The following is a 22,474-nucleotide window of genomic DNA, read 5'->3' on the forward strand; positions in this document are numbered from 1 at the left end:
AAGCACTACATGGGATCCTTAAGGAGGAGTGATAAACCCCAATTTGACGGTTTAACTTGTATTGAATTTAGAGTATTTTGTGGACCTTTTCTCACATTTACCCAATGAATTAGCATGGTTTTGTATATTCTCCTTTAATTGTGCTTAAGAGTGAAAACATGCTTTTTAGGTCTTAAAATAAATAAATTTAATTCACCTTGATTCCATTAGATGCCTTGATATGTTTGTTAAGTGATTTAAGGTTTAGGAGGCAAAGATTGGATCAAGGGAATGAAGAAAGAAAGCATGAAAAGTTGGAGAACTCATGAAGAAATGAAAGAACCGGAAAGCTGTCAAGCCGACCTCTTCGCACTTAAACGATCATAACTTGAGTTACAGAGGTCCAAATGATGCGGTTTCAGTTGGGTTGGAAAGCTAACATCCGGGGCTTCGAAACGATATAAGATTTACCATAGTTGCATCGCACATAGGGGCGCGCACGTGCACAATATGCGGACGCGCCGATGGTGGCACATGACCCACTTAATGCAACACGTGGCCAGCGATTTTTGAAGCCTTGTGGGCCCAATCCAACGCATTTATGATGCTATTTAAGCCAAGGATTGAAGAGGAATCAATATACTTTTGATCATTAGTCATAGTTTAGCTTTAGAAGTAGTTAGAAGTAGTTTTAGAGAGAGAAGCTCTCACTTCTCTCTAGGATTAGGATTAGGATTAGGTTTAGTTCTTAGATCTAGATTTTAATTCATCTTCTTCTACTTCTATCTTCTCAATTCCTTGTTGTTACATTCATTCTTCTTCCATTCTTTTGTTGTAATTTCCTTTATGTTGTTCTTATACTTTGTTATAGATCTACTTTTGTTCCTCCTATTCTCTTTCAATTCAATTAGAGATCTACTATTGTTTCTTCCATTTTCTTTCAATTCAATAAGAGGTAATTCATAATAATTGCTCTTCTTTGCTTTTCTATTGTTGATCTCTTGCCTTTGTAGTTAGATCTCTCTTTAATTCTTGCAATTTATGTTGTTTACTTTTATTGTCTTTTATGTGTTTGTTGAAATGCCTCTTCTAGATATAGTATAGATTTTGTTCCTCTTGGCCTAGGTAGAGTAATTAGTAACACTTGAGTTATCTAATTCCTTTGTTCTTTTGCAAATAGAAACATTTTTCATTTAAGAAAGGTGAAGGATTCATGGAACACTCATAGCTTTAAGACATAGACACTAGACACTAATGATCATGTAATAAAGACACAAACATAGACAAAACATCGAGCATAGGAAACCGAAAAACATAAAAATAAGAACAAGGAAGTTAAAGAACGGGTCCACCTTAGTGATGGCAACTAGTTCTTCCTCTTGAAGATCCTATGGAGTGCTTGAGCTCCTCAATATCTCTTTCTTGCCTTTGTTGCTCCTCTCTCATGGCTCCTTGGTCCTCTCTAATTTCATGGATGATAATGGAGTGCTCTTGGTGCTCCATCCTTAGTTGCTCCATATTAGAACTCAAATCTCCTAAAGAGGTGTTAAGTTACTCCCAATAGTTGTGTGGAGGAAAATGTATCCCTTGAGGCATCTCAGGAATTTCTTGATGAAGGACTTCCTCATGCTCTTGTTGAGGTCCATGAGTGGGCTCCCTTGTTTGCTCTATCCTCTTTCTAGTGATGGCCTTTTGAGATGAATCTCTCCATCTCCCATGACTCGGAGTTGGAAGCAACTGCCTTCCCTTTCCTCTTCCTAGAGGTTTCTCTGGCCTTAGGTGCCATTAATGGTTATGGAAAAATAAAAATCAGAGCCTTTTCCCACACCAAACTTAAAAATTTTACTCATCCTCGAGCAAAAGAAGAAAAAAAGGAGGAGAAAAAGAAGAAATGGAGGAGATGGAGGTGTAGGAGTGGTTCGGCCAAGGGATGTTGGGAGTGTTTGTGATGTGTGAAAATGAAAGAGTAAGGAGGGATATTTATAGGGTAAGGGGGAGAGGGAATCCGTGTGATAGGGGTTGGGTTTGGAAGGGAAATGGGTTGAATTTGAGTGGGTGGGGGTAGGTGAGTTGTATGATGGTTTTGGAGGAGAATTTGAGGTGATTGGTGGAGGTTATTTTGGAGAAGAGTGTTATAGAAAGGTGTAAAGAAGGGAGAGAGTGAGTTGGGGTAGGTAGGGATCCTGTGGGGTCCACAGATCCTGAGGTGTCAAGGATTTCTCATCCCTGCACCTTTATGGCGTTTAAACGCCCACTGTGTGCCATTTCTAGCGTTAAACGGCAGGCTAATGCCCCTTTCTGGCGTTAAATGCCAGTCTGGCTGCCAATTTTGGTGTTTAACACCCATAATGCTGCCAGACTGGGCGTTAAACGCCCATTCTGCTACCCTTACTGGCGCTTAATGCCAGCCAGACACCAGACACCCTTTTCTAGCGTTAAACACCAGTCTGTGTGCCATTTTTGGCGATTAACGCCCAAAATGGTGCCAGACTGGGCGTTAAACACCCAATTTGCTAGCCTTACTAGCATTTAAACGCCAGTAAGCTCATCCTCTAGGGTGTGCTATTTTTTTATGCTATTTTTCATTCCTGCTTTAATTCTGCAGCTATTTTTGTGACTTCACATGATCATCAACCTAAAAAAGACGTAGATGAACACTAGAAAATAAAAATGAGAAAGTAATTAATATAGATAAATAAAATTGAGTTGCCTCCCAATAACCACTTCTTTAATGTCAATAGCTTGACAGGAAGCTCTTACAAAGCTTTACAGATGCTCAGAGCATGATTGTGGTCTCCCAACACCAAACTTAGAAGTTGAGTGTGGGGTTCTGTCTGACTCTGTATTGAGAGAAACTTTTCATGCTTCTTCTCTATGTCTATAGAAGAAGATCCTTGAGTCTTGAACACAAGGTAGTCCTCATTCAATTGAAGGACTAACTCTCCTATATCTACATCAATCACAACCTTTTCTGTGGCTAGGAAGGGTCTTCCAAGGATGATGGATTCATCCTTATCCCTTCTAGTGTCTAGGATTATGAAGTCAGCAGGGATGTAAAGGCCTTCAACCTTCACTAAGACATCCTCTACAAGTCTATAAGCCTGTTTCATTGATTTGTCTGCCATCTCTAGTTGAGATTCTTGTATTACAAAGAGTGGCATGAGGTTGATACCTGACCCCAGGTCATACAGAGCCTTTTCAAAGGTCATGGTGCCTATGGTGCAAGGTATTAAGAACTTTCCGGGATCCGGTTTCTTTTGAGGCAATGTCTACTGAATCCATGTATTTAGTTCGTTGATGAGCAATGGAAGTTTATCCTCCCAAGTCTCATTACCAAATAACTTGGTATTCAGCTTCATGATTGCTCCCAGATACTGAGCAACTTGCTCTTTAATAATGTCTTCACCCTCTTCAGAGGAAGAATATTCATCAGAGCTCATGATTGGCAATAGTAAGTTCAGTAGAATCTCTATGGTCTCTGTATGAGCCTCAGATTCCTTTGGTTCCTTAATAGGGAACTCCTTATTGGTCAATGGACGTCCCTTGAGGTCTTCCTCACTGGGAATCACTCCGTTTTCACTCTCTCCAGGTTCGGCCATTTTTGTTATAGTTATGGCCTTGCACTCTCTTTTGGGATTCTCTTCTGTATTGCTTGGGAGAGTATTAGGAGGAGTTTCAATAACTCTTTTACTCAGCTGACCCACTTGTGCCTTAAAATTTCTGATAGAGGACCTTATTTCATTCATGAAACTGAGACTGGTCTTAGATAGATCAGAGACTATGTTTGCTAAGCCAGAGAGGCTATGCTTAGAATTCTCTGTCTGCTGCTGAGAAGATGATGGAAAAGGTTTGCTATTGCCAAACCTATTTCTCCCACCATTATTGTTGTTGAAGCCTTGTTGAGGCTTCTGTTGATCCTTCTATGAGAAATTTGGATGATTCCTCCATGAAGGGTTATAAGTGTTTACATAGGATTCTCCCATGTAATTCACCTCATCCATTGCAGGATTCTCAGGGTCATAAGCTTCTCCTTCAGAGGAGGCTTCTTTAGCACTGCCGGATGCAGCTTGCAATCCAGTTAGATTCTGAAAAATCATATTGACTTGCTGAGTCAATATTTTGTTCTAAGCCAATATAGCATTTAGAGTATCAGTCTCAAGAACTCCTCTCTTCTGAGTCATCCTATTATTCATAGAATTTCTTTTAGAAGTGTACATGAACTGGTTATTTGCAACCATCTCAATGAGTTCCTGGGCTTCTGCATGGGTTTTCAGATGAAGAGATCCACCAGCAGAATGGTCCAATGACATCTTGGACAATTCAGACAGACCATCATAGAATATACATATAATGCTCCATTCTAGAAGCATGTCAGAAGGACACCTTTTGGTTAATTGCTTGTATCTTTTCCAAGCTTCATAGAGGGATTCACCTTCCTTCTGTTTGAAGTTTTGAACTTCCACTCTAAGCTTGCTCATCTTTTGAGGTGGAAAGAATTTGGTCAAGAAAGCACTGACCAACTTGTCCCAAGAGTTCAGGCTTTCTCTAGGTTGTGAGTCCAACCATGTTCTAGCTCTGTCTCTTACAGAAAAGGGAAAAAGCATAATTTTGTAGACCTTGGGATCAACCCCATTGGTCTTGACAGTATCACAGATTTGCAAGAATTCAGCTAAGAACTGATGATGATCTTTCGATTGAAGTCCATGAAACTTGCAATTCTACTGCATTAGAGAAACCAATTGAGGCTTAAGCTCAAAGTAGTTTGCCCCAATGGTAGGAATTGAGATGCTTCTTCCGTAGAAGTTGGAAGTTGGTACAGTATAGTCACCAAGCCTCTTCCTTGCATCTCTGGCATTGTTGTTGGGTTCAGCTGCCATGTCTGCTTCTTTTTCAAAATTCTCTGTAAGGTCCTCACTGGAGTGTTGTGCTTTAGCTTCTCTTAGCTTCTTCTTTAGAGTCCTTTCAGGTTTAGGATCAGCTTCAACAAGAATGTTTTTATCCCTGTTTCTGCTCAAATGAAAAAAAAAGAGAACAAAAGGGAGTAGTGGAATCCTCTATGTTACAGTATAGAGATTCCTTGAGGTGTCAGAGGAAAAAGAGTAGAAGAATGAGAAGAAAAAGGAGGTGAGTTCGAATATTTTTTTAGATGAGTGGAGGAGGAATGTTAGCAATTAAGTAAAATAAATAAAAAGAGATGAGAGAGAAAGAGTTTTTGAAAATTTAAAAGGAATAACATAAATTAGAATTTAAAACAATTAGTTAATAAAAAAGATTTTTGAAAAAAAAAAGTGGTTAGTGATTTTCAAAAATTGGAAGTGGAAAAGGGGTTAGGTGGTTTTGAAAAAGATTAGAAATGGTAATTAGTTGAAAAAGATTTGAAAATAATTTTGAAAAGATAAGAAGTTAGAGAAAAAATTTTGAAATCAAAAATTAAAAAGATATGATTGAAAAAGATCTGATTGAAAAAGATATGATTTTAAAAAAATATGGTTGAAAAGATATGATTGAAAAAATTTGATTTTTAAAATTGATGACTTGACTAACAAGAAATTAAAAGATATGATTCTAAAATTCAAAGATTGAACCTTTCTTAACAAGAAAGTAACAAACTTGAAATTTTTGAATCAAAACATTAATTGTTAGCAAGGATTTTTAAAAATGTGGAAAGATAAGATTTTAAAATTATGAATTAAAACATGAAAATTTGAAAAAAAATTGAATTTGAAACGAAATTACCTCCCCTGTGTCATCCCGGCGTTAAATGCCAATGATGCTATCCATTCTGGTGTTTAACGCCCAAAATGCTACCTCTTTGGCCGTTTAACGCCCAGCCAGATACCCTGGCTGGCGTTTAACGCCATAATTCCTTCCTTACTGGGCGTTGTTCTAAACTCCCAGCTTTTTCTCTGTGATTCCTCTGCTGTATGTTCTGAATCTTCATTTCTCTGTATTATTTACTTGAAAAGAGATATTTTTTATTTTTGAATTTTTAATGAAGAAAAAGAAAAACAACAAAATGAAATAAAACGTAAAAATGCAAGATCAAACAAGTAATGCATGCAAGGACACCTTGAATGTCAATATGAACACCAAGAACACTTTGAAGATCATGATGAACATCAAGGACATATTTTTGAAAATTTTTAAGAAAAGAAAGATATGCAAGACACCAAACTTAGAAATTTTTAATGTTTAGACACTATGGATTTGAAAATGCTTATGAAAAACAGGAAAAGAAACAAAACAGGAGAATTTAAAGACCAGAACAAGGAAAATCATCAAGAGCAACTTAAAGATCAATGAAGAACACAATGCATGAATTTTTTTTCGAAAAATTGAGAAAATTTGAAAACATGGAATTGACACCAAACTTAGAATTTGACACTAGATTCAAACAAGAAACACAAAAAAAATTTTGTTTTTTTTTATGGTTTTATTAATTTTTTGTATTTAATTTTTTTTCAAAAATAAAAATAAAAGAAAGCTTAAACATAAAATAAAATTACCTAATCTAAGCAACAAGATGAACCGTCAGTTGTCCAAACTCGAACAATCCCCGGCAACGACGACAAAAACTTGGTGCACGAAATTGTGATCACATTTTCACAACTCCGCACAACTAACCAGCAAGTGCACTGGGTTGTCCAAGTAATACCTTACGTGAGTAAGGGTCGATCCCACGGAGATTGTCAGCTTGAAGCAAGCTATGGTCTTCTTGTAAATCTCAGTCAGGTGGATTCAAATTGTTATGACATTTTGATAATTAACAGATAAATAAAACATAAAATAAAATAGAGATACTTATGTAATTTATTAGTGGAAATTTCAGATAAGTGTTTGGAGATGCTTTGTTGCTTCTGAACCTCTGCTTCCCTATTGCTTCCATACAATCATGCACACTCCCTTCCATGGCAAGCTGTAAGTTGGTGGATCACCGTTGTCAATGGCTACCATCCGTCCTCTCAGTGAAAATGGTCCGGCTACGGTTCTCACTGCAGGGCTAATCATCTGTCGGTTCTCACTTGTGTCAGAATAAAATCCATTGATCCTTTTGCGCACTGTCACTGCGCCCAACAGTCGCAAGTTTGAAGCTCGTCACAGTCATTCCCTCCCAGATCCTACTCGGAATACCACAGACAAGGTTTAGACTTTTCGGATCTCAGGAATGCTGCCAATTGTTTCTAGCCTATACCACGAAGGTTCTAATCTCACTGATTTGAATGCTCTGTTGTCAGGAGATGCTAGTCAAACGCATGGATCAGAAACCCAAGAGAATATAATCCAGCTGGCGTGCAATGACTACGTTGAACATCATGTAGACCGCTTGTGGTTGTCAGGCACGCGGATCTTGGCTAAGCGAGTACTGAAGATAGTGGGTGATTGTCATGGGTCACCCCTTCAGTCTGACTTAACTGAATTAAGATCAAGAGTATATCTTGAAGAAGAAGTAGGCATGAATTGAAGGAAAAAAAATAGTACTTGCATTAATTCATGAGGAACAGCAGAGCTCCTCACCCTAATATATAAAGTGTAGAAACTCCATCATTGAAAATACATAAGAAAAAAAGGTCTAGGCATGGCCGAATGGCTAGCCTCCCAAATGGCATAAGAATTCAAAAACAGGGGAAGAAGACCCCAGTACAATAGTAAAAAGTGCTATTTATACTAAACTAGTTACTAGGGTTTATAGAAAATGAGTAGATAGTGCAGAAATCCACTTCCGGGGTCCACTTGGTGTGTGTTTGGGTTGAGCTTTGAAGCTTTCACGTGAATAGCGCATCCTTGGAGTTAAACGTCAGCTTGGGTGCCAGTTTGGGCGTTTAACTCCAGCTTTAGTGCCAGTTCTAGCGTTTTATGCCAGGAAAGGGTCTCTGTTGGGCGTTTGGACGACAGTTTGGGCAATTAAGTCTCGGACAAAGTATGAACTATTATACATTGCTGGAAAGCCCAAGATGTCTAATTTCCAATGAAATTAAGAGCTCGCCAATTGGGCTTCTGTAGCTCCAGAAAATTCACTTTGAGTGGAAGGAGGTCATAATCCAACAGCATCTGCAGTCCTTTCTCAGCCTCTGAATCAGATTTTTGCTCAGGCCCCTCAATTTCAGCTAGAAAATACCTGAAATCATAGAAAAATATACAAACTCATAGTAAAGTCTAGAAATTTGAATTTTGCATAAAAACTAAGAAAAATATACTAAAAAGTAACTAAAACATACTAGAAACTACCAAAAAATAATGCCAAAAAGCGTATAAATTATCCGCTCATCAATTACTGACTTGATGCTGTTTTAGCATCGTTGTTGTTGATATTCATTGTTGGGTTTTTTGTTAAGGTTATACTTTATTGCTTAGTATTGAATTTTTTCATGCTTAACATTTGTGAATACTAAGTACTTATGACATTGCCTTCAAAGCTTCCTAAATCTTTTGAATTGCATAATATGGCCACCATGTGATTTGAATTCTTTACTTTGACTAGGCAATTTTTTATGTTGGATAATGTGCATTTATCTTAATGCATTGTGTTGCTTGATCATATGCATCCATATGTTATGCTTATGCCTTAATGACATGTTGACCCTCAATTGTTTAACTATGTGCCTTACACATACTTTAAACTAGTCATTTTGGCATAATGCCTTGTTTGTGAAATCAGATTGTAAGCTCACCTAGGGACATCTTTTTGGAATTCTTAAGCTTTGTGGGCCATGCTTGCTATGTGATAAATTTCAACTTCCACCTCTCTTTTTCTAAGTTGCATAGCACCCATGTACCCCACTTCTATGTCAATTAGGTGATGCAAACTAAACTTCAAGGTATGTCATTGATTTATGTGTGATTTCCATAGTTTCTTTTGTTCATTAAGTTTCCTTACACATCAATTAATGTCCATTCATTATCCATTTCACAATTACTTGATTCTTGCTTGAGTACTTTCATGCTTCTTTATTACTTGTTTGTTTGTCTTAACGTACAAGTTTTCTTTGAAGTATTTCAAGCACACTAGAATGAGTGAAGTGTATACTTCTTTTTGTGTAATCAATGCTAGTGTGTGTTCTAAACCGCATGCAACTTAGAACTAACACATTATTTTTCTTAATGTCACAAACTGATTCACTCACTTCATTTTAATGATTATTATCTCATTCCAACAATCTATGCTTCCTCGCTTTTGTATTTACTCGTCTTACTATCCTGTTTTCTATCTTTCAGGATGATTTACCATGAGCAAAAAGGGAAGCAGAGGAAAGAACACGCAGTAGCCGGTTGATCCACCAGCTAAAGGTGGCAATTTGTGTAGTCCTCGTACCCCCTTGCTCATCTTTGAATGCACCAAGGACAGTGCAAACTTTTAAGTGTGGGGAGGTCATCCGACCAATAGGCCGATTTTGGATGAAAATTTCTAATCCAATCATTTTCACATTTCATTTTTTTTGTCCTCTATTACTAGGTCTTTTCAAATTTTTAGTTGCATTTATATAATAAGCTAGGTTGCATTTAAATTACTAGTTCAATGATATTTACTAGGTTGCATATATATAATAAGCTTAGTCAAAATAATGAATTTTTCCAAGAAGTTTATCTATAGGGCACCCCAATTTATTTCAGTAAAAATTTTTTTTTATTGAACTTGCTTGAATTATATATTGTGGAACATGTTTTTGAGCTAAGAACACATAAGCTTGTGAGTTTTTGAGCCTAATTGTATAGTTACATCACATAACCGCTATTTTCATTCTTGTGTGTGTTATTCTCTTTCTATGACTGTAATCTTTGATTTGTTTGATTCTTTATGTCCATTATTTTGTGTATGAATGCATTTATATGATTGAGGCCTTTATTTTATTTGAGCTCACTTACCCAAATGGCCTTACCCTTTTATCCACCTTTGTTAACCAATTTTGGGCCTTTTAAGCTTGTTTTGTGCTTTCTGCTCCTTCTTTTACAATTTTCTACAAAATTAATCAAATCAAAGAGATCAAAGCAATATATAACTTAAGCACAAAAATATTCAATAACTAAGCATTATGAAATAATTTTTTATATGAAAAAGAATAGAAAAATACAAGTGTTGAAACATGGCCTTGTTTTGAGTAATAGCACTAATCTGTTGAGACATGGCCTTGTTTTGAGCAAGAATTGTGTCCATAGCATCCAATTTTATGACTATTTTCCTCAAGAAGGTCCTTGGTTGAGAGATTGGTTGTTTAGGTGGAATTGAGTTGTGGATGTCTACTCCGCATTGTGTGAGGATTGTTAATTGGTTTGGTTTCTCTTGACTCTAGGTTACCCACTAGTGTTGACTTATGACTTAAGGATTGGAATCAATTATGCCCTTTTGACAAATTCTCAAGTAGGATTGACTAATTGGGATTAATTCCACACAATTGCCATGTTTATGGTCCATAATTAGGATGGGAATCCTAAATTCTCCAATTCTCACCAAGAGTCTTTTTTTAGTATTTAATCTCCATTTTCATTGCTTTTAATTGCTTTCTTTTAATTCCTTGCATGCTTATTTAATTTCTTGCCATCAACTCCTATTTTCCTCAGAGCCAATAATAGATACTTAATTGCAAATCCTAGGGAAGATGACCCGGGAGTATAAATACTCTCGGTTAATTAGAAATTGTAAACATTTGATTAAGAAAATTCATTGTTGGTTTGGACTATGCTACCAACGAATTGATTCTTGTTTTGATTCATTCCAAACCGACAATAATTCTTCTTATCAAGCATAAAAAATGTTTCAAGTTCAAGTGCATTAAACAATACTCAGAGAAATTAAGAAAGTAAATAGTAAACGGGTTGTGAAAAATATATGGGAAAATAGTTAAGGTTTCAGAGATATTTATTTTTTTTGGATTAAAAATTCTTACCAACTACTTTAATCATGCAAGATTCAATTCATGACAAACTTTAATTGATTAAACCCTAATTCCTTACTGATTTAATCTCCTCTAACCTAATCAACTGCCAATTCTTTGGTCACTTAATTTAAATTAAAGGTTTAGATCCGATTCTAGTTATAGCCAGAAAAATCCTAAATACCCAAAGATAAGGTGATTATATGTCACGTATCATGTTAAGTCCAAAAAATTAGAGGATTATGAGGATTTACTTTCAAGCTATTATTCAAGTGAGTTAACTTTTCCAAGATTCAACAAGGACTCAAGTAGAAAAGAGTTATCTTCCAATATACTCAAATTCCTAGGATGAAGAACGAAAGTAATCCTTCAATTTAAATAAATACAATAATCAAAAGTAAAATTACAATAGTGTTATGCCATCAAAATAAACAAAGCTCCTAACCTTAATAGTGGAGGTTTAGTTGCTCATTGCTCAGAGAAAAACTAGGGTTCCAAAAGTGTGTAAAGTGCGAAATGAAGAAGAGGGAGGAGAAAAGCCCGAAGGGCTGAATCTTTTCTCCTTTTATATCTAATTTAATTGATTTGAAAATAAACTAAAATAATAATATCTAAACCCTAAAAGATCATGTTTTACTTTAATAATAATGAAAATAAAATAAATTAAATTAATTATCAATTAAAACTAAACTAATGAATCCCTTCCGTGTAATCCAAATATGCGCTACTAGCGTTAAACACCAGGATCGGTCTTTAGCGCCAATAGCATGTGGCTCTGGCACTGCTTACGAGGCACCTAGCGCTAAACGCCGGGTCGTGGCATTTAGCGCCAACTCAAAAGATGGCTTGGATGCAGCACGAGGTTCCTGGTGTTAAACATCAGGTAGCGGCGTTTAGCGTCAGCTCAACAAAGACATATTTTCTCCGTTTTCTTCTGCATGAACTCTATCAAACTCGCCTGAATTTTTTTTTTTAAATCAATAAAACCACAATGCGCATCAAAATAGCATCCAAATAGGTTTCAAACACTAAAATCTCAACAAAAATTAATAAATTCATATCTAAAATAATAAGAAAATATGGAAAATATGATCACACATCACTAGTTTTCTCTTGGAAGTGAAGATTGTCCTTTGGATTTCATTTTGCTTTATATGTTGTTGTTCGCCACTTTTGTATATAGTAATTGTATATCCCTCTTAGAGGTTGATTACAGAGAAACAGGCTATATTTTGTATCTTTCTGGGCTCTATTATACTTTCTTGTCGGCATAACTAAGTGGGTGCAATGAACACTTCTCATCAAAAGGGATAAGGATAACTAGGATAGAATTTCCAGTTCTCATACCTTGCGCATATCTCTTGTTTCCTATCCAAAACCCCAAAACACACTTCTCCATAACCAATTATAAGCACACTTCCCTGCAATTCCTTAAGAGACAACCCGAGGTTTAAATACTTCGGTTTATTTTTATTGGGTTTGTGATGAGCGGATAATTTATATGCTTTTTGGCATTGTTTTTAGTATGTTTTTAGTATGTTTTAGTTAGTTTTTATTATATTTTTATTAGTTTTTATTTAAAATTTACTTTTCTGGACTTTACTATGAGTTTGTGTGTTTTTCTGTGATTTCAGGTATTTTCTGGCTGAAATTGAGGGACCTGAGCAAAAATCAGATTCAGAGGCTGAAAAGGGTTGCAGATGCTGTTGGATTCTGACCTCCCTGCACTCGAAGTAGATTTTCTGGAGCTACAGAAGCCTAATTGGCGCACCCTTAATTGCGTTGGAAAGTAGACATTTAGGGCTTTCCAGCAATATATAATAGTCTATACTTTGCCCGAGATTTGATGGCCCAAACCGGCGTTCTAAATCAGCTCAAGAATTCCCGGCGTTAAACGCCGGAACTGGCACAAAAGTGGGAGTTAAACGCCCAAACAGGCACAAAAGCTGGCGTTTAACTCCAAGAAAAGTCTCTACACATGGAAGCTTCAATGCTCAGCCCAAGCACACACCAAGTGGGCCTGGAAGTGGATTTTTATGTCATTTACTCATTTCTGTAAACCCTAAGCTACTAGTTCTCTATAAATAAGACCTTTTGCTATTGTATTTTCATCTGGGTTCTTCTGGTTCCCTCTCTGGGGCCGAAGCCAATGATCATCATTATCACTTATGTATTTTCAACGGTGGAGTTTCTACACACCACAGATTAAGGTGTGGAGCTCTGCTGTACCTTGAGTATTAATGCAATTACTACTATTTTCTATTCAATTCATCTTATTCTTGTTCTAAGATATTCATTCGCACCCAAGAACTTGATGAATGTGATGATTATGTGACGCTCATCATCATTCTCACTTATGAACGCGTGCTTGACAACCACCTCCGTTCTACATGCAAACAAGGCTTGAATGTATATCTCTTGATTCCTTAATCAGAATCTTCGTGGTATAAGCTAGAATCCATTGGCGGCCATTCTTGAGAATTCGGAAGGTCTAAACCTTGTCTGTGGTATTTTGAGTAGTATTCAGGGATTGAATGACTGTGACGAGCTTCAAACTCGCGATTGTGGGGCGTTAGTGACAGACACAAAAGAATCACTGGATTCTATTCCGACATGATCGAGAACTGACAGATGAATAGCCGTGCTGTGACAGAGCGCGTTGAACATTTTCACTGAGAGGACGGGACTGTAACCATTGACAACGGTGATGCCCAACATACAGCTTGCCATGGAAAGGAGTAAGAATGATTGGATGAAGACAGTAGGAAAGCAGAGAGACGGAAGGGACAAAGCATCTCCATACGCTTATCTGAAGTTCTCACCAATGAATTACATAAGTATCTCTATCTTTATTTTATGTTTTATTTATCTTTTAATCATTAATCCTCCATAACCATTTGAATCCGCCTGACTGAGATTTACAAGATGACCATAGCTTGCTTCATACCAACAATCTCCGTGGGATCGACCCTTACTCGCGTAAGGTTTATTACTTGGACGACCTAGTGCACTTGCTGGTTAGTTGTGAGAAGTTGTGATAAAGAGTTGAGATTGTAATTGAGCGTACCATGTTGATGGCGCCATTGATGATCACAATTTTGTGCACCAAGAGGGAAGATTTTGTTTTTAATTCAGATTTTTTTTCAAGTTTTCATAATTTTTCAAAATCAAATCTTTTTCAAATCATATCTTTTCAATCATATATTTTTCAAAATCAATTTCTTTCCATTTTTTAAAATACTTGCTAACAATTAATGATTTGATTCAAAAATTTCAAGTATGTTGCTTATTCTGTTAAGAAGGGTTTAATGTCTGAATCATATCTTTTACATTTCTTGTTAGCCAAAATTCAAATCTTTTTAAATTATTTTTCAATCATATCTTTTTAAAACCATAACTTTTCAATCATATCTTCTTGATCACAATTTTTTTAAAATAGTTTTCAATCATATCTTTTGTTTCTAATTTCAAAAATGTTTTTCAAAATCACTTTATTTCTTTCCCAACTTTAATTTTCGAAAATCATCAATCAAATTTTCAAAATTTCTTTTAATTATTTTAAATTTTTTTACTTTAATTTCAAAAATTATTCCCCTCTTCTCACATCCTTTTATTTATGGACTAACACTCCTCCTCAATGCACAATTTGAACTCTATCCCTCTTGAAAAGTTCGAATTCTTCTACCTCTTCCTTCTATTCTTCTTTTCCTCTGACACCTCAAGGAATCTCTATTCTGTGACATAGAGGATTTCATTCTTTCTTGTTCTCTTCTCTTTCATATGAGCAGGAGCAAGGACAAACGCATTCTTGTTGAAGCTAATCCTGAACCTGAAAGGACCTTGAAGTGGAAGCTAAGAGAAGCTAAAGCACTACTCTCTGGAGAGGACCTAACAGAAATCTTCAAACAAGAAGAAGACATGGCAGACGAAAACAACAACAATGCCAACAATACAAGGAAAGTGCTTGGTGACTATACTGCACCTACTCCTGACTTCTGTGGGAGAAGCATCTCTATCCCTACCATTGGAGCAAACAACTTTGAGCTTAAGCCTCAATTAGTTTCACGAATGCAACAGAATTGCAAGTTCCATGGACTTCAATTGGAAGATCCTCATCAGCTTTTAGCTGATTCTTGCAAATCTGTGACACTGTCAAGACCAATGGGGTTGACCCTGAGGTCTACAGACTTATGCTACTCCCTTTTGCTGTAAGAAACAAAGCTAGGACATGGTTGGACTCACCCTAAAGAAAGCCTGAACTCTTGGGAAAAGCTAGTCAATGCCTTCTTGGCAAAGTTCTTTCCACCTCAAAAATTGAGTAAGCTTAGAGTGGAAGTCCAAACCTTCAGACAGAAGGAAGGTGAATCCCTCTTTGAAGCTTGGGAAAGATACAAACAATCAGAAAGTGTCCTTCTGACATGCTTTCTGAATGGAGCATCATAGGTATCGTCTATGATGGTCTGTCTGAACTGTCCAAGATGTCATTGGATAGCTCTGCTGGAGGATCTCTTCATCTGAAGAAGACGCCTGCAGAAGCTCAAGAACTCATTGAAATGGTTGCAAATAACCAATTCATGTACACTTCTGAAAGGAATCCTGTGAACAATGGGATGAATTAGAAGGAAGGAGTTATTGAGATTGATACTCTGAATGCCATATTGGCTCAGAACAAAATATTGACTCAGCAAGTCAATATGATTTCTCAAAGTCTGTCTGGAATGGAAGCTGCACTAGGCAGTACTAAGGACGCTTCATCTTAAGAAGAAGCTTATGATCCTAAGAACCCGTCAATGGAAGAGGTGAATTACGTGGGAGAACCTTATGGAAACACCTATAATCCTTCATGGAGAAATCATCCAAATCTCTCATGGAAGGATCAACATAGACCTCAACAAGGTTTCAACAACCATAACGGTGGAAGAAACAGGTTTAGTAATGGCAAGCCTTTTCCATCATCTTCTCAGCAACAGACAGAGAATTCTAAGCAGAGCCACCCTGACTTAGCAACCATGGTCTCTGATCTAATTAAAACCACTCAAAGTTTCATGACTGAAACAAGGTTCTCCATTAGAAACTTGGAGGCACAAGTGGGTCAGCTGAGTAAGAAAGTTATTGAACTCCATCCTAGTACTCTTCCAAGCAATACAGAAGAGAATCCAAAAGGAGAGTGTAAGGCCATCAACATGGCTGAATTTGGAGAGGAAGAAGAGGCAGTGATCGCTGACGTTAGGATTTTTGCCAGTAAAGAATGTCATAAAAACAGTCGCGTTGTAGATATAGTCTCTAAACCGAGAAAAATCCCTTCGTACAAACGTTTTGGGTGTCACAAGTAACAAACCCCTTTAAAAATTGTTAACCGAGTATTCAAACCTCGGGTCGTCTTCTCAAGGAACTGCGAGGAAGTATGTTCTTATTATTGGTTATAAGGGTTGTAATCGGGGTTTAGAAGGTGAGAAGCAAGTGATTTAAAAGACAAGTAAAGTAAATGGCAATTAAAATAAATAAATAACTGTAAAACAACTTTTGGCAAGATAAGGGAATTTAGAGGTCTAACTTAGTTATCTCTCTCAACTATAATAAAAGTTGAATCTAAACTCCACTTGGTCAACCTTTACCAGGGCAAAGGAAAGTCAAGGGACTAATTAAATTGACCTTTGAATCCTAATTATTTCGTAAGAAAAGGTTGGGATTATTTAGGTTCAGCTCAATTAGCAAGATAACGATTATTAATTACGTTGAGTCCAATAACTGTTGAGTTACTAAATTCTTAATCTGAACCAAAAGGGGAAGAAGTAAGATTGCTGGAATAATAAAAAAAATATCTTCAAATCGTAAACAATGATAATCATAAATTAACAAGAGTAATAATGAACTGAAAATATCTCAATACCATTAATTCAAATAATTATCTGTAACATGGAACAATTCATAAATTAAATTATAAAAGTAAATGATCAATTCAGTTGCTGGAATAAATAATTATAGAACTAAAATAAAAGAACATTTAAAAACCTGGATCCAGAGTTACTCTTGAAACAAGAAGAAATCCTAAATCCTAAAAGAGAGAGAGAGAACCTCTCTCTAGACTAAATCTAAATCATTGAAAACTAAAATTATTCCTTTTGCTTCCTAAATGGATGCATTCCCTCACTTCATAACCTCTAGTCTATGCTTTCTGGACTTGGATTTGGGCCAAAAAGGGCTTTAGAATTCGCTGGGGCGTGTTCTGTAATTCGCTGATGCGTGGCCTCTGTCACGCGTCCGCGTGGGTCACGCGGTCGCGTCATTCGGAGCTTTTCCTTGCCACGCGGTCACGTTAGTCATGCGACCGCGTCATGTGCGTTCTGCCTAAGGCACGCGGTCGCATCAGTCATGCGGCCGCGTTGCTGCTGATTCGTGCTTGGCACGCGATCGCGTCGTCCATGCGATCGCGTGGATACCAGTTTCCTTAAAGCTCCGTTTTGCTTTCTCCTTTCCTTTTAGTATGTTTCCTTTTTCATCCTTTAAGTCATTCTGCCTTAGAAAATCTGAAACTACTCAACACACTAATCACGGTATCGAATGGAAATAAAGGTAATTAAAAATAATTAATTTTCAAAGCTTAGGAAACATGTTTTTCACAATATGACATAATGAGGAAAGGAAAGTAAAACCATTCAATTAATGTGAATAAGTAGGTAAAAGATTATATAAACCACTCAAATTAAGCACAAAAGAACTCATGAAATATGGGTTTATCAACCTCCCCACACTTAAACACTAGCATGTCCTCATGCTAAATCCAAGGTAAATAATTAAGGTTATAGTGATGGGATGTCATGCAATGCAACCTAATTTAAATGCAACTACCTAAATGAATGATGCATCATGCAACTCTAATTTATTCACTCATATATAAAGCTTACATGTAGCTAAGTTAATTCACATTCTCAAGGAGTTATGTATATACATATAGATATATAGCCAACCCTTAAATAATAAAGCAATTTAGCGAATGAGATGGGGAAAGAAAACATTGTACAAACTTGCAAAACAATTAGTAAATTTCAAGCACAGATATATGTTGATGAGTTATTGAACCTGATGACAGGTCATCATATACCCATTTTTCAAGCTAATTTCACTTGTTTTACTAGTCTTTATGCACTTTCTTGTATCCTAAGTAAGCAATTTGAAATGAAAATGCATAACTTCTTTAAATCAAGCAACCACCATTAAATTGATGCTAAATCATGAGGTTTAAGCAAGAATTAATTGATTTTTAATGAATTATAAACCTTATGAGTTTAGAGATACTTTGAGTGGTTGTTTTGGTTCCTTGTAGGTGAAGAAAGGAAGAAAAGTGGAAAAACGTGGCTTAAGAAAGCGTGGCCCAAGGAAAGAAGGAGTGTGGCGCATAGAAGGAGGAAGCAAACATTGCCCTCCACAAGGGCACACTGCCCTTCAGGAGAGCAACATAATGAACCAAGCCTTGAAAAGCAACATTGCCCTGCCCACAACAAAGGCGAAGCACAATTTGATGCTAAGAATCAAAGAGAGCAAAAACTCTGCCCTGCCCTCCTCAAGAGCAATATCGGGCTTCACCCAAGAAAAATTCAAAGGAAATTGCTCCATAATGCTTCCTATGGGTTTCGAACCCAAGGACAAAGAAGAAAGGAGTAGCGCTCAAGCACAATAAAATCAAGCGAAAATTGGCTTTCTTTCATTCTCCCTGGATCGAACACGGCACCATGAGGAAGCAAGGAACTAAGCATGACTTTGGTGCCAAGAAAACCAAAGAAAAGAAGTAGCGTGTGCCTCCACCAAGTTTCGAACTTGGGACTTCACCTTTGGCACATTGCCCTGCCCTCCACAAGGGCAGGGCAGCATTTTGTGATGCACGGCCAACGCACAAGATTGGCACACACCAAGGGAGTCTCGGCCAGTAGCAGCGCGCACGGGCAGAATCTGGCACACCAAGAAAACTCTGTCCTGCCCTCCACAAGGGCAGGGCAGCATCCTGCAGCATCACATGCACGCAACAAGGGCCGCACGCACCATTTCCTGCCCTGCCCTCCACAAGGGCAGGGCAGCCTCCTGGGAGCTACTTTCTCTTGGGCTGAAATTGGATTAAAAATCCAATTAAATTCATTTCTTCACCAAATCAAAAGCCCATCCAAATTCCAAAATCCAAGAATAGAAAGTGTATAAATAGGAGATAGTTTGATGTAATTATGACCTTTCTTTTTACTTTTGGGATAGGACCCTTCTTTTGATTTTTGAACTTTTACATTTTGAGACTTCATTGAGAGCTAGGACTGAGATTTTAGAGAATTGGGGAGGAGAATTGATCTCTCTTCCTCCTCGTTCTTGCTTGAGCAATTTTTTCTTTTCTTGTTTGAGTCTTGGGTGTGAAGAATTGAGGAATTTCTGTCTCAATCTCCATTCAAGATCTCTTTAATTTCTCTACTGCATAATTAAGTTCAATTACATTTCCTTTACTGCTTCTTCTTTAATTTCTTGTTAATTGCTTTGTGAATTTGGATCTGGGAAGGCAATTGAGATCTAGACTTTGCTATCTAGTCTCTGGAGTCCTGAGATCCCATTTCCCCTTTTGGTTCTTCTGTGAACCCCTGCTGCAATTAAATTTTCCTTTCTATTTGAGATCTAACAGAATTCAAATCATTTCTGGCTTTGATAATTGCTGCAATTTAATTTCCCTTGCTTAAATTCTGAAATCCCATTCCTCAAATCCCTTTTCCATTCAAGCAATTTATACTTCTTGCACTTTAAGTTACTGCAATTTACATTTCTTGCACTTTAAGTTTCAGTCATTTAATTTCTTGTTCTTTAAGATTCAGCTCTTTTACTTTCAATTCTCTTAAATTTCTGCAATTCACCCCTCTCCCTTTACATTTTCTGCTATTTACTTACTGTTGGATACAAAATCACTCAACCAATACTTGATTCGCTTGACTAAATCAACCACCGAACTAAAGTTGCTCAATCCTTCAATCCCTGTGGGATCGACCTCACTCCCGTGAGTTTTATTACTTGATGCGACCCGGTACACTTGCCGGTGAGTTTTGTGTTGGATCGTTTTTCACACATCAGAACCCTCACTGGATTTTGTGTTTACTCTCTAGTCACTCAGTGTTTATTGGGTTTATTCACTCTATTTTTCTTTTTATTCTTACTTTCTTACAGCTTTGTTTTTTCATCTAACCAATCAACAATTATAAAATATAGTCATACCAAAAAGTCATGAGGTCTTAATTGAGGTTGTAATGGGGCCAAGGTAAAGGTAAGGATTTATGTATAGGGTCAAGTGAGTTAATAAGTGAATCCTTAATTAGACTAAGATCTCACCTAATTTACATATTTAGCAAGATAAAACTTCTTTACCTATTTTCCCATATTTCCCACTTATTTGTTACATGCTCATGTTTCACTTTTTATTTTTTTTTATCCCATGTGCATTGTTTTCATTGGGGAATTTCTTTTTGTATCCCATTTTATTTAAAAACTGAAATTATTTTTTTTTTCAATGCACATGGTAGTTGGATCACTTTGATTTTCTCATGAGCATGCTTCCCAAATTTATTTATTTTTTTTATTTCCTTTTGATCTTCCTAACCCTTTATTTCTATCACTCATGTTCCCACAAGGTTTTCCACTTTTAACTCTATTTATGATTTTCTATCTTAAGCTAACCAAGGATTCACTTGGGGTTTTCTTTTGTTTTTCTACTTAAGGCTAGTAATTTGGCTAAATAGAATAAAGGGGTTTTAAAAGGCTCAAGGGGGTTAACAAGGGTGATGTAAAAGGTAGGCTAATTTGGGGTAAGTGAGCTAAAATCAAATAATGGCCTCAATCATTCTCTTGGTATGTATCTATTCTATGTTCTATAATTGGACATATAGATTAAAGCAAAGGAAAGAACATCAGAATAAAAAGAAATGTAACACACAGAAATAAAATTATGGTTTGAATGCAACCATACAATTTAAGCTCAAGACTCACAGGCTGTGTGTTCCCTAACTCAAGCATCATATATCATTTATATATTGTATGCAGGTTTAGTTAAAATTTCCCATTATTCTCATAAAAAAAAATTATTTAGGGTAGCTTTTAAAGTTTTAATGTTCCTCCTTGATGAAATGCTGTCAGCTTAACTACATCATGTAATGCTATATACAAGGTTTAAGGATTTAAATCTAATATGTTCAATTTCCTAGCTTACTTCCCTTTTATATTTTTCTATTTAAACTATACTTATCTTATGCTAAAAAGGGGTAAACTATACTAATTAATCCATTAATAAATTAGAATTGCAAACTAAACTAAATAACTAAAATAAATTAACTGGCTAAAATATAAACTGAAGATGCAAAATGCAGAAAATAGAGTAAAAATACATAAAAGCAATGTATACGTACTCAGAAAATAACAGTAAAAAGAAAAATACAGAAAAATATCCAAAATAAAGAGAAAAAGTATGTAGTGGTTCACCAAAATAAACGTCAGAGATGGCGACCTCCCCACACTTAAAATGAAGCATCGTCCCCGATGCTCAATCAAGCCGGGTGTGAAGGGGTGTCATCACAGGTAGGGATGGCAGCTGGAGTCTCAGTGGTGTACTGCTGGAGAGCTTCTGGAATTTTCAGAGTTCGTTCCAGGTATAGATTTCTGGAGTCTGCAAAAGTCGGGTACTTCAGTTCACAGTACCGGTTTGCAAATTTAATAGGATCAGTCGAAGGGAGCAGCTGGTCAGCTTTTTCCTACTGTGTGAAGTTCTTCTCCCGCCATGAAGAATTGTGCATTAGAGCAATGATGGACTGGGAGGAAGCTCCTCTCTTGCGCTTGCCAGTAGCCTTGCCTTTGCGTTTCCTTTGGGAGGCAGACATCCTGAAAAATAGAAAACCAGGATATGGATAAAATAGGAAAGCAAGTAGGCAATTGAAACAAAGGAAACTCAAATCGCTAAGGGAGAAATAAAAGAAGGAAAATGAGTAATTGAAATGTGACTGAATGAATGTTAAATGGAAAAAAAAATCAATATGCCATAGTGAGAAAGTTAGAGGAAAGTGAAAAGAACCAGAAAAGAGATCAAAATGGTTAGTAAGGTTAGGGTTTGAAAAAGAAATTAGTAAATTAAAATCAGTGAGTTAGTAAAGTGCGGGTTAAAGTAAGCAGCATAGAAAAATTCCAAATAACAGTGATTCGCAGGTAAGAATAGAAGTACTCATAATTGAACAAGCAGTTTATGAACCAGGAAATCAAAAAGGATAAGAAAGTCTGCCATAGCATTCATGAAATGGTTTGGATAAAGCAGAGTGAAACAGATTTTAGAAATGCCAAACCAAAATATGAATGAAAAAAATTTCAAAAAAATTTGGGCAGCATTCCGGCTAAAATTGGATTGTCCCGGAAAATAAACAGCAATTATATCAGTTCATATGAATTAAAAAAAATCAAGCTGCATGTACATAGATATAAAATAAACATAAAAATGCAATGTAAACAGCAGCGATATACAAGAAAGCAGCATATGAATCATGAATATAGCAGCAGCAGAATTGCACATAGGATAAAACAGAAGTAAGAACAGTGCAAGTAAACAGACTTATATCCACTAACCACAGCCT

At 36.5% G+C, this 22,474-nt stretch overlaps 1 non-coding gene across 1 annotated transcript; it reads left to right on the plus strand.

The window, feature by feature from the left end:
* Window positions 1–4,343: 4,343 nt before the first annotated feature.
* Window positions 4,344–4,451, plus strand: LOC130984767 (small nucleolar RNA R71). Its single transcript, XR_009088678.1, has one exon. It is a non-coding gene; the product is annotated as a small nucleolar RNA R71 (small nucleolar RNA).
* Window positions 4,452–22,474: the final 18,023 nt, after the last annotated feature.

Source organism: Arachis stenosperma, chromosome 5 (assembly GCF_014773155.1).
Source record: "Arachis stenosperma cultivar V10309 chromosome 5, arast.V10309.gnm1.PFL2, whole genome shotgun sequence".
NCBI lineage: Eukaryota > Viridiplantae > Streptophyta > Magnoliopsida > Fabales > Fabaceae > Arachis > Arachis stenosperma.